This window comes from Camelus dromedarius, chromosome 4, assembly GCF_036321535.1.
Source record: "Camelus dromedarius isolate mCamDro1 chromosome 4, mCamDro1.pat, whole genome shotgun sequence".
NCBI lineage: Eukaryota > Metazoa > Chordata > Mammalia > Artiodactyla > Camelidae > Camelus > Camelus dromedarius.
Genome location: NC_087439.1, coordinates 2,482,943 through 2,492,994, shown reverse-complemented (window position 1 = coordinate 2,492,994; position 10,052 = coordinate 2,482,943). Strand labels below are relative to the sequence as shown.

Here is a 10,052-nt window from a genome sequence, read left to right as displayed (position 1 = left end):
AAATGAGTTTCCTAATGTAATGTGTACAGTTATTTATATATTGCTTTCTATTAGAAGAATGAAAATATAAAAATCAGACTACACAGTACAATCATCTTGACTATGACAGCAAAAATATCTTATTGTATGTGACTCACATTTCATTAAAATGCATATAAATATGTTCTGGGATATATGTGTATATAATCTACATAAATGAAAACTCTATTGAAATCAAGTTCTCAAATGAAGACGCTGAGTAATTTTTCATGACCACAACACTTTAAGAGAGTATATTTTATTATTTGGAACTTCAATAAACCCACAAAGTGAACAGATTCTAGTTTAATCTATTATCCATTTTGCTAGTGCACTATAGCAATGAGTCATATATTACGTTAATGTCAAATTCTTGATTAAAGTAGAATACATAATTCAATTTTATACTGCGACTTCCTTGGAGGAAAAGTTGGACGAGAGCCAGTGATTCTTAAATGTCTCTAAGCCGTTTTGAAAAGTTAATCTGTTCCTCTGTTAAGATGTTTTGAAATAGTGTCAGGAAGGGCTATTGTACCCACCGACCAATTTCTTAACAGTGATTAAAGAGGAAAAATGGTGCGATCTTGCCCGGTGCTAATTTTGCATGTCAAGGGCACAGCTCAAAAGGTTGGTAGTGTTTGACCTGGTAAGACACATAAATTGATAATTTTTTTTTTCAACAGGGTTAACTTTTAATTTTTTGCTTTTTAAACTTTTTACATATTTTGTTTCTAATCCTTCCAAAACATTTTAATATAAATGCTACCAGAGTGAACCTACATAATAAAGTCCTTCGCATATCCTGTTTGCTTTTAGGAAGACGTTATTAACATTAATTTTTCCAGTCCTGGAGTTAAGAGAAAGGAGGAGCCTCTGCAGAGCTTATCTTTTGTTCTGATGAAGTGGTCCTGAAAACACTGACAAGGTCTCTCGAAGAGCCGCGACGGTTAGTTCAGAGGTAAGACGAAGATGGAGCACGATGTCTTAGGTAAGACACGAATCTTTACACACGTATGTATGCGTGTGAAGGAAAAACCGTTTTGTCACTCCAGCGGTTTCTTTTTTATTAACTTGCAAAGTCTATTGAAGGTTGGGGCAAGGCCGGTCACCTTTCAGCGTATCAGTCTCAGCACGTTACCCTGTGTTTTGTTTTGTTTTCATTTTCTTTTCATCCCAGGAAAGGTGCTGGTTCGAGATGCTACAAGTGAACTAAAAGAGCCAACAGCTTGGCATAGGTAGAAAAAGCAAACTCAAAACGGAAACTCGGGGACTCTGAACGCGGATCCTGAGGGGCCTGCCTGCACCGGCCCAACGCCTGCGTTAACCCTTTAGGCGCTGCAACAGGGATCCCCGGAGTCTACAGGCCGACTAGCAGGAACAGAGGTGAGGAGCCGGGGCCCATTGGGGGTGTGGGCTGTCCTCTCCAAGGAGGCACTTCTGTCGTCCGGCGCCTGGTCAGGGCCCAGGATAGGCACCGAGTCCCTACGGAGTGGAGCAGAGACGTGGCGAGGAACCGCTCAGATGTCCGTAGATGCGGGCGTCAGCTTAACCTGTCCTCGCCAGGAGTGCTCGCTCGCCGAGTCCACCCGCCCACCTCCGGGGCTCTGGAGGGCCGCAGGCCTGGGGATGGCTCGGGCGGGGCCCCAGGTGAAGGGCGCCCGAGTTCGTCTGAGGCAGTCATCGCTCTCCAGCCTCCACAGTCGCGGGAGCAGCCGGACCCGCACCGAAACAGCAGCTGTGACTGACAAGTCACCGCCCGGCGCGCCCGAGCCCCCCCCCCCGCCCCCGCCTCCCCCCCCGCCCCCGCCTCCCCCCCCGCCCCGATACGTCATGGAAACACGGACGTCAGAGCCTCTCAGCCAATCCCTGGCAGCGGCCGGAGGAATGGTGCGAGCGGGAGGGGGCGGGGGCAGCGGTCGGCCGAGGCGTTAGGCGGAGGAAGAGAGGGAGGGGCGCGCGGAGGCGCGAGTCCCCCCGCCCCTCACTCGGGCCACCCTTTCCCCACCCCGCGGCAAGTTCTAGTCGCCGGGGGCACGCTGGACTGCCGGCGGTGCGCTCGCCGGGTCCTCCCCTTAAACGTCCTCTCCGCGCCGCTCGGCCCCTAGTCTCCGTCCTAGCCGCGCTTCCTCCGCGCGCGCGTCCCTGCCCGCCCCCAGGCTCCCCGCGGGCCGCGTCACGTGATCGCGCCTAGCCAAGGCGGCGGCGGCGGCGGCGGCGGCGGCGGCGGCGGCGGCGGCGGCGGCGGCGGCGGCGGCGGCGGGAGAGGCGGCGCGAGGTTCGGCGGCGGCGGCATTGGCACTTGCTGCGCTGCCAGCGTGGAGCGGGAGACGTGAAGGTGTGGAGAAAAGGGAGCGCCAGACCGGAACGGGTGAGTTCTCCTCCCCTGTCTTCCCCGGCAATCTTGCGGGCCACCCGGTGCAAACGGGGCCCCTGCCCGAAGCTTCGCGAAGCCCCCTTGTGCTCGACTGTCCGCTTCCCGGGGGCCGCGGGCCTCTCCTGGGGCGGACCGGGCTGCGGTGCTCACGAAGGGGCTGCACCCCGCCCGCTGCTGCTGTTGCGGACGGCGGCGTGAGGCCGGCGGAGCTGCCCGTGGTGAGCGCGGCGCGCCCTGTGTGCGGCTCTGCGGAGCCCAGGAGGTGGGTCCTGCGGGGACTCGGGCGGCCACTCGGCGGCTGCCGGGCTCTGTGCGCGGGCCGGGCCGGGCGCCGCCGCCGCCTCCTTCTCCTCCGCCGCCGCCGCCGCCTCCTCACAGTGCAGCGTGAGTAGGGAGCCCCGGCTGGTGGACGCCGAGCCTCTCGGCTCTACGGCCGCCTTATCCTCGAGGTGCAACCGAACCTCCGCGTGGCGCCCGGAGTCCTGCGAGCCTCCTTCCGACGCGCGGAGGACCGAGCCCCCCTTCTCTGCGCTTCCCGCTGTCCTCGCCGCCCCTTCTCCCGACCCTCCTGCAGCCTCCCCTTCCTTTCCTCCTCAGAAAACGGTTCCTGCTGCCGGGCGAGGTGAGTGTCGGCTGCCTCCCGCCCGCGGCGGGGGCGGCGGGGCAGGTCACCTGCGGGGGAGGCCGGGCGGAACGCTGAGGTCGGGGCGGCGCGGCGGGGATCCTGACAGCTGGGTGCTCCGCGGACTGCGCGGATTCCGGAGAAGTTGGCGGGGGCGTTCGGGGGGCCCCTTGCAGGTGGTCTCCCGCCGTGCCTGCCCCGGGAAACCGTAAAGGTGAGCGGGTTCTTATGCGTGCGCCCCAGCGCTGGGTCCGGCCAGTAGTCTCCGCCCAGGGCCCGAGGGACGGGGCTCGGTGGTGGGACTTCGCGTCTGCACCCGCAGTTCTTTGGCTTCTCCCAGCCTCCTCGGCCCATCCTGCCGCCGGTCGCCCCCGCCCCGGCGCCTGGTGACCTTGAGGGCAGCGGTGCCCAGCACTGTTTCCCCGCGCCCCGGGAGGGTCACCCCTCTAATCCCCGGCTTCGGCCCCACTGGCGCTCCGCAGGCGGAGAGTGGGGCCCACGTTGGCCCCCGGCCCGGGCCGGTTGATTGATGCGTGTCACACCGGACGGTGATTCCCCGGGAGTTGGCGAATTGCCTCGCCTTTCTCCCGGCGTCTCCTGTCTGGCCCCCCAGGATGTTCACGGTTGCTTCCTATTCGCTTTTTTAGACTTAGTTTAAAAGAAAGGGAGGAAAAAACCCCCTGCGTCCTCCACTTCTTTTTGGGAAGGGTCAATGAGAAAGAACCGCGTTCCATTTGCGGTGTTGTGGGGTGTGCTCCCTTTATTCCTTCCTGCGGGAGAATCCGGTGGCTAAGCTAGTTAGCGACCCCTGGTCTGCGCCGCGGTCACTAGCCGGGTTGGTCTCTGTGCGCATTTCATTCACCAGTTTTCTGCGGGACTCGCAGCGCTGGGAGTACTCGCATCCTGTGCGGTGCCGCGGTGCTTGGCGCTGAAGGAAGGGCGAGAGGTGCAGAGGGGGTCTTTAAATCTGCGGAGGTGTCGACCGATCTCTGCGGGCGTGTATTTGCTTTTCCTGGGGTTAGAGCGCAGCAGACAGCCACCTTTCGCTATGCATAAGCTGTGCATGCTACTTTTCTGGGTTTCTTAATCATTTAATGGCTTCTGTTGGTATCGACTGCTATTCATGATAAATTAGTTGTATGGGTTTTTGTTCATATGAGTGTGGATATCTGCATATATGTGGACCATCCGCCTTTCAACATGGAAGCCTTTGTTGTGTTTAACCTCCTCCACCTGAAGACAGTCTTACTTTAAAATAAAGCTCTTGTTCAGCGTGGGTGTATTTTATAATAAGAAGTACTTGTAAGGATCTGCTTTGTATGAGGCTTTCTTCGGGGTGAGGGTGTGTAACCCTTTGGATGGTGGCCCACGTGAGTGAATGAAGGGCCTTCACTGCTTGCCCTCCTGCCAGCCTTCCCCAGACTCCCTGCCCTTGTGTGTGGCAGAGGCGAATTGGGGGAATTAGAGGGATTGGAGGAGAATCTGCCTTTTGTACTTGAGCGTTTCACTTGGATCTCCCTTGCCCTCTTTTTCTTTTTCTTTTTCTTCTTTTTTGTCCTGGTGAGTTCAAATTTGAAGTAAATGAAACATTTTCCTTAAAGGGCATATTTGAAAAACTAGTATATGAAATGGGTTTGATTTGGCCGTGATTTCAGGGGGATGTTTTAGTAGTTTCTTACTTCGCATGAGACAGTTAAATTGCTGTAATTAAGGGTGGATTTCTCTTGATTTTGGCTTGGGTGTAACTTTGAAAAGTAACTGTTGTTTCCTACCATATAGTCTGCAAAAGTGACTCACAATCGGGTGAGTTGAGGACAGAGCGCCACCTTTAAAATTTCGGCATTTTCTTTTATTAAAATGGTGAAAATTACGCCTTCTTGATTTTTATTGCAATTGTCTTTCCTGGCACCCCCATTTAGATGCATAAGGTGAAATTGTCTTCATTTTCTTTGTAATTCCTCACTCTGTAATTCCTCACTCTGAAGGTGGGATTTCTGCATTTGTATGGGAAATCATGGTTTTTTTAATGGAAGCTTGGAATTTAATCTAGAACTCTGAGATGAAGCAATAAACTAGATTTGATTTGTGCTTATAATAAAATAGTGGGGGCAAAGATAGTGTGGATCTACTTAGGAAAAGAAGTAAGGAAAGTAATAGCTTCATCATAAATAGATGTTTATTTAAAACTAGCCATCGCCACTAAGTTAGGGTACCTACCAGCATGATAGTGGTTTTATAAATGTTTTTAGCTTCAAGTGCTATTAGCAGATTGTAAAGTAAACATGCAAAAAATTAAGCTTGTTTGAATAAGGTATAGTAATTCTTTTTTTGCTTTTCATCTTCCGACAGCTTTCCTTTTATGGTTTGCGAGTTTTACAATTGTTTTTAAATAATACAAATGAGGATTTCCAGCTGGAGTACTTACACTCAAAGTTGTTGAAGACCATATTGGAAAAAGTGGTTTCTGCGTATGGCTCTTCTCAAATGTATCTCATATAAAAATAAATGGAGTTTTTAATGCTTAGAAAACAAATGCTGTAGTGACAGCTGAATGGGTGAAATTTCTTTCCTTGCCCACTTGTTCTCTCCTGCACCCTTCTCCCCCATATCAAAAATTTAAGGTACTCTAACTCTTTAGACACAGGGTACTTTTTGATGATTATGACTGCAGGTGTAACATAAAGAAAAAAAGATTTAGCTTTTCAAGTAATGAATAAATTAATGTGTGGATATTACCCAAATATAGTTTTAATTACAAACCACAAGATAGTACCGTTTCTGTCTGCATTTAAGTTTTAATTCCGCACTTGCAGTTTTTACATAGACTTTTGTGCGCATAAGCTATTGAGCTATAGATAGTTTTATTAAACTAAAAAATCCACTTGAGATGAAAGGTGGTTTATGCTCGTCAATCTGTAGAATATGGTCCCAGGTTAAAGGACATTATTTGAGCAATGAGGTTGATGTATGCAGAGTGATTACATATCATTATGCATACTTTGATAAAATCCTTGTTTTGTGGGTTATTTTTACCAGTTTCTTCTGACAGATTAACTTTGTTTTGGATGAAACATTCTCTTGCCATGTGAATTGAATTGCTTAGGTCAACAAGTTTTAAGAGGAATGGCTCATTAAACCATTGGTGGTCGTTAGTAACAGAAAAGTGTCCCTTTTTTCCTTACGTTTTTACACATGCATACAATTGAAACTGGTCATTTTCACTTTTTAAATCTGGAATTTTGTAATGAATGAGATCATGAAGCAGAAACTTAAGAATTAAATTTTTGCAGCTTGGGTAAGAGTATTGCCCAGTTGAAAGGGAATAACTATTTTCTAGTAAGTATCATGATGTATAGAAGGGCACTGTGAGAGTAGCTTATTTTGGAATATATAGAATCTGAAGTAAAGTTGAAGGAAAATGATACAATAGTTAAGGGAAAAATTTTCCCCCAAAACTTTAAAAGATTTATCTTTTAGCTTTTATAAATGTTTTAGGTACACACACAAACATCATTGCCTTGTTAAAATTTTTTATTGTGGAAACTGCACAACATGTCAAAGTAGAGAGAATAATATACTTACTGACCAGTTTTGACAGTTAAGAATTCATGGTGCATCTAATTTCATTTCTGTTTTTACACAAGAAACAGGTCTATATAAATGGGAACATAGGGCAGATACTTGAATTGAATTCCTATGTTTTATATTTGTAATTTATAGGATTTACACAATAACATCCAATATCTAATTGCATCCGAAAGATCAATTTTTATGTTCATTGTTTCTGTGATAGCCTGTTTTACAGCAGGCACCTAAAGACAATGTCTCTTAAATTTTAATGATAATGCCTTTGATTTAAAAAATGCTTTACAGTATTATAGAATGTATTAAATACTATCTCATTTGATTTTCACAATAAATATTTCTGTGAAGTGAGTAAAATAGATAGCTGTGCCTTCCTTTTTCTTAGGTAGGTGAAATAATTTGTCTAGGCCCTAAGGTCATAGAATCTGGCCAGCAGCTGGATTAACCAGAACTGAGCTCTAGGTGGCTTCTAGGTTTTGCTTCATTGCTCTTTCCATTACACATGTGTATGTAAGTATATGAAAGTTATATAAGTTTATGAAAAATCAGTTTCTGACCAGAGTAAATTTAATAGTAGATTATAAACAGTTTTGTTTGGATTTAACTTTATAAATTTAATCATTGCCTCTATTTGGTGTTATGTAAACAGTTCATACCCTGATTTTGTTAACAGCCGAGTAAATGAATTTGATCATATTTGAAATACTGTATTGTTAATATGATGGATTGGATGATCTTTAAGTTAAGAATTTTATTCTGAAAGACCTGTTGGTCTTTGAAATGATTAGAGGATATTTTAACTTGAGTTAAAAATTAAGTGGCCTATACTTAAAAGTTTCTTCTTTTAATTTCTGCTGTGATTTTTTTAATGCATTTGTTTTTCTGCCACAGCATATTTATTACCTAAGTCTTTTTGAAATATTAATTTGGTATGTAATGAAATTTAATTTTAAAAGGCCACAAATGAGATTTTAGTTTTCAAAATCGAAAGCCTTGTTATAAATCTCACAGGGAAAGTGGTGGTTCTCCTGTATGTGTGCACGAGGACCGCCTTGGGGAGTTGCTGAAAGTGCAGGTCCCCTGGCGTTGCCCCTGCAAATCTGATTCAGCAGTTATGGGGTGGGGCCGAGGAGTCAGCATCTTGAGAAACACTGACCCTGAATTTATATCTAGGTTAAAATTACGTTACATAGTAGAGATCCTTTATAAATTGGAAGGATGACATAGATGTATTTGATTTTGAACGTGGCAGAGTTAGTGTTTTCAAGTAATTTTGACTGTTATAGCCAAGTTTGATTTGGGATTTGGTGATTTTTATGACAGTTGTAAAACTGGCAAATTGAAAATATTTTTGTTATCTGTGTGCAGTCTTTCAAAAGATCCATCTACAGTTATTTATTAAGTTAGTTATTAAGTGCTATAAAGTCCTGGACACAGAATGTTCTTCTCTTTTTTGTGCCCCAGTGTCTACCATTTTGAAATGACTTGAACAGGGGGCTCATTAATGTAAACATAATGCATGCTGTGTCAGTACAGTACTGTACATTTATACCTTAGTCTAGCGCTTAATTTTTGTAAGAAGGGAAGACTTTGGATGTTCCTTCAAATTAAAAAGACATAAATTGATGGATAAGTAGTATACCTTATTAATTTCAGTTAACAAGTAGTTATTCTTTCCAAAAATAGCAGGTTTGTCCTTAATGACCTTTCAGATGTAAGATAATGATATAAGACTAATTGGTAATTTATCATCTGTGCAAGAAAACAGAAGTTAACTGCTATTATATGTAAATATTAAATAACAGTTTATGTAGTTCAGTACAAATGTACTGTAGGGTCCATTTGACGTAAACTGATCTGACTTTTTTAACCATTTTATCTAGTGCTGTGTACCCCATATGGATTTCTTTCTATTTAAGAGCAGATTTAAAATGCAATTGTTTTTGCTTTACTTATGACACTGTAGTAAATAGCCTGCATCTGTTTTTAAAGTACATTTTATAATGAAATTAATTTCAAAACAAGTCCATCTCAAGACTGTGCTGAAGTTTTTTGTTCATTTTTTCCAAAAACTTAGGCTTGTTGGTTATGCTTTAGGATATATTTAGGAATCATAAGTTATAATTTACTAATGCTTGTGGAAATCTAAATTAATAAAGATTTCTGGCAGAGAGATCCAGATAAACTGTGGAAGAGACTTTTCACCATATTCTTTTAAAGCTATTTTATATATAAAAACAGGACTGGGACTGTTAATTATTCTAAACAGTATGTAGTGTTTTTAGTTACCTCTTCGGTAAGAATATTATTTGGTATTTCTAAGTACAATAACTTCCAACAATGTGGAATCTCAAAATTCAGGATACCTGTTTTTTATTAATGTTAAAGTCACCTGGGCCTCTGGAGGAACGCGTAAGGATGGTTTTGAATGGACCAGTGCTTGCTTACATTGTGAAATCTGAGATTATACCCTCTAACTGTAAGCTGGTATCACTACTGTAAAGACCTGATAAATTTATGACTGAAAGTTGTATTTTCTGAAAAGTAGCTCTTAAAAAGAATTTGTTTAAAAGGTGCCTTTAAAATAACTTGATTATTAACAATGTGAATTTATTGTTCATTGGGTTAACTAAGTTTGCTCCCTGAAAGATGTTAAGCAGTGTTTCACTCTCAAAATTCTCAAATCTGCTGCTTTAATCTACTTTTGATATTTGTGCCAGATTTTTGTTTTGTTTTGTTTTGTTTTTAAATAGCTTTCCTGCTGTCGTTTCTTCAGTAAAAGCTTCAGTGGTTCCTCATTTTTCTCTTTATCAAGATGCAACTTGACTTTGAAGACCTTTTAGCTCCGTATTTTCTAAAGTGTGTTTTAGAACCCTGATTCTAAGAAATATTAATAGGGATTTTATGGAGGGGAGGAGAAAACCCAAATCCAAGATATGCTGGTTTATGCAGTTTTCCCATTTGGGACTTCTCCCATACTTTGGTATACTAACATGGACTGAATCTATCTAAATGTGTTTAGCATTTTGCTCCCTTATTTCACAGAATCCCTTTTAGTGAAGCATCCACTTGTTACTTTGTATATTACTTAACCAGGGTCACCACTTTGCACACCTCCAGGAGGTGCTGTTCGCATAGGACACAATATAAATCATGTTTCCTGGAGTTGAGAGCAGTGTGCAGGACTGTAGTACTGTTGACTGCCCGCTGCATGGCAGTCATGTCTGACAGTCTTCTCCCTACACTCTTCTCACATCTTTGGCTTTGACTTCATAATGTTTTTCCTCTCACCTGATAGGACCTGTGATCTTGTCAATCCAAGGGTGGCCATATGTCAAAACTCCACATTAGTCTACCTTTCCCAGTCATCACTCATTGATTTCCTTGTCTGAATTTCTCTACATTTATAGTCTGGCCATACACTTCCCATCTATTATATATCCTTTTTGTCTT

General features: G+C 44.4%; 1 long non-coding RNA gene across 1 annotated transcript; it reads left to right on the top strand.

Annotated features, from left to right (window-relative positions):
- The first annotated feature begins 884 nt into the window (after nt 1-884).
- LOC135321196 (uncharacterized) lies at nt 885-1,730 on the top strand. Its single transcript, XR_010380764.1, has 3 exons — nt 885-1,006; nt 1,196-1,401; nt 1,582-1,730. It is a non-coding gene; the product is annotated as an uncharacterized LOC135321196 (long non-coding RNA).
- The last annotated feature ends 8,322 nt before the right edge of the window (nt 1,731-10,052 follow it).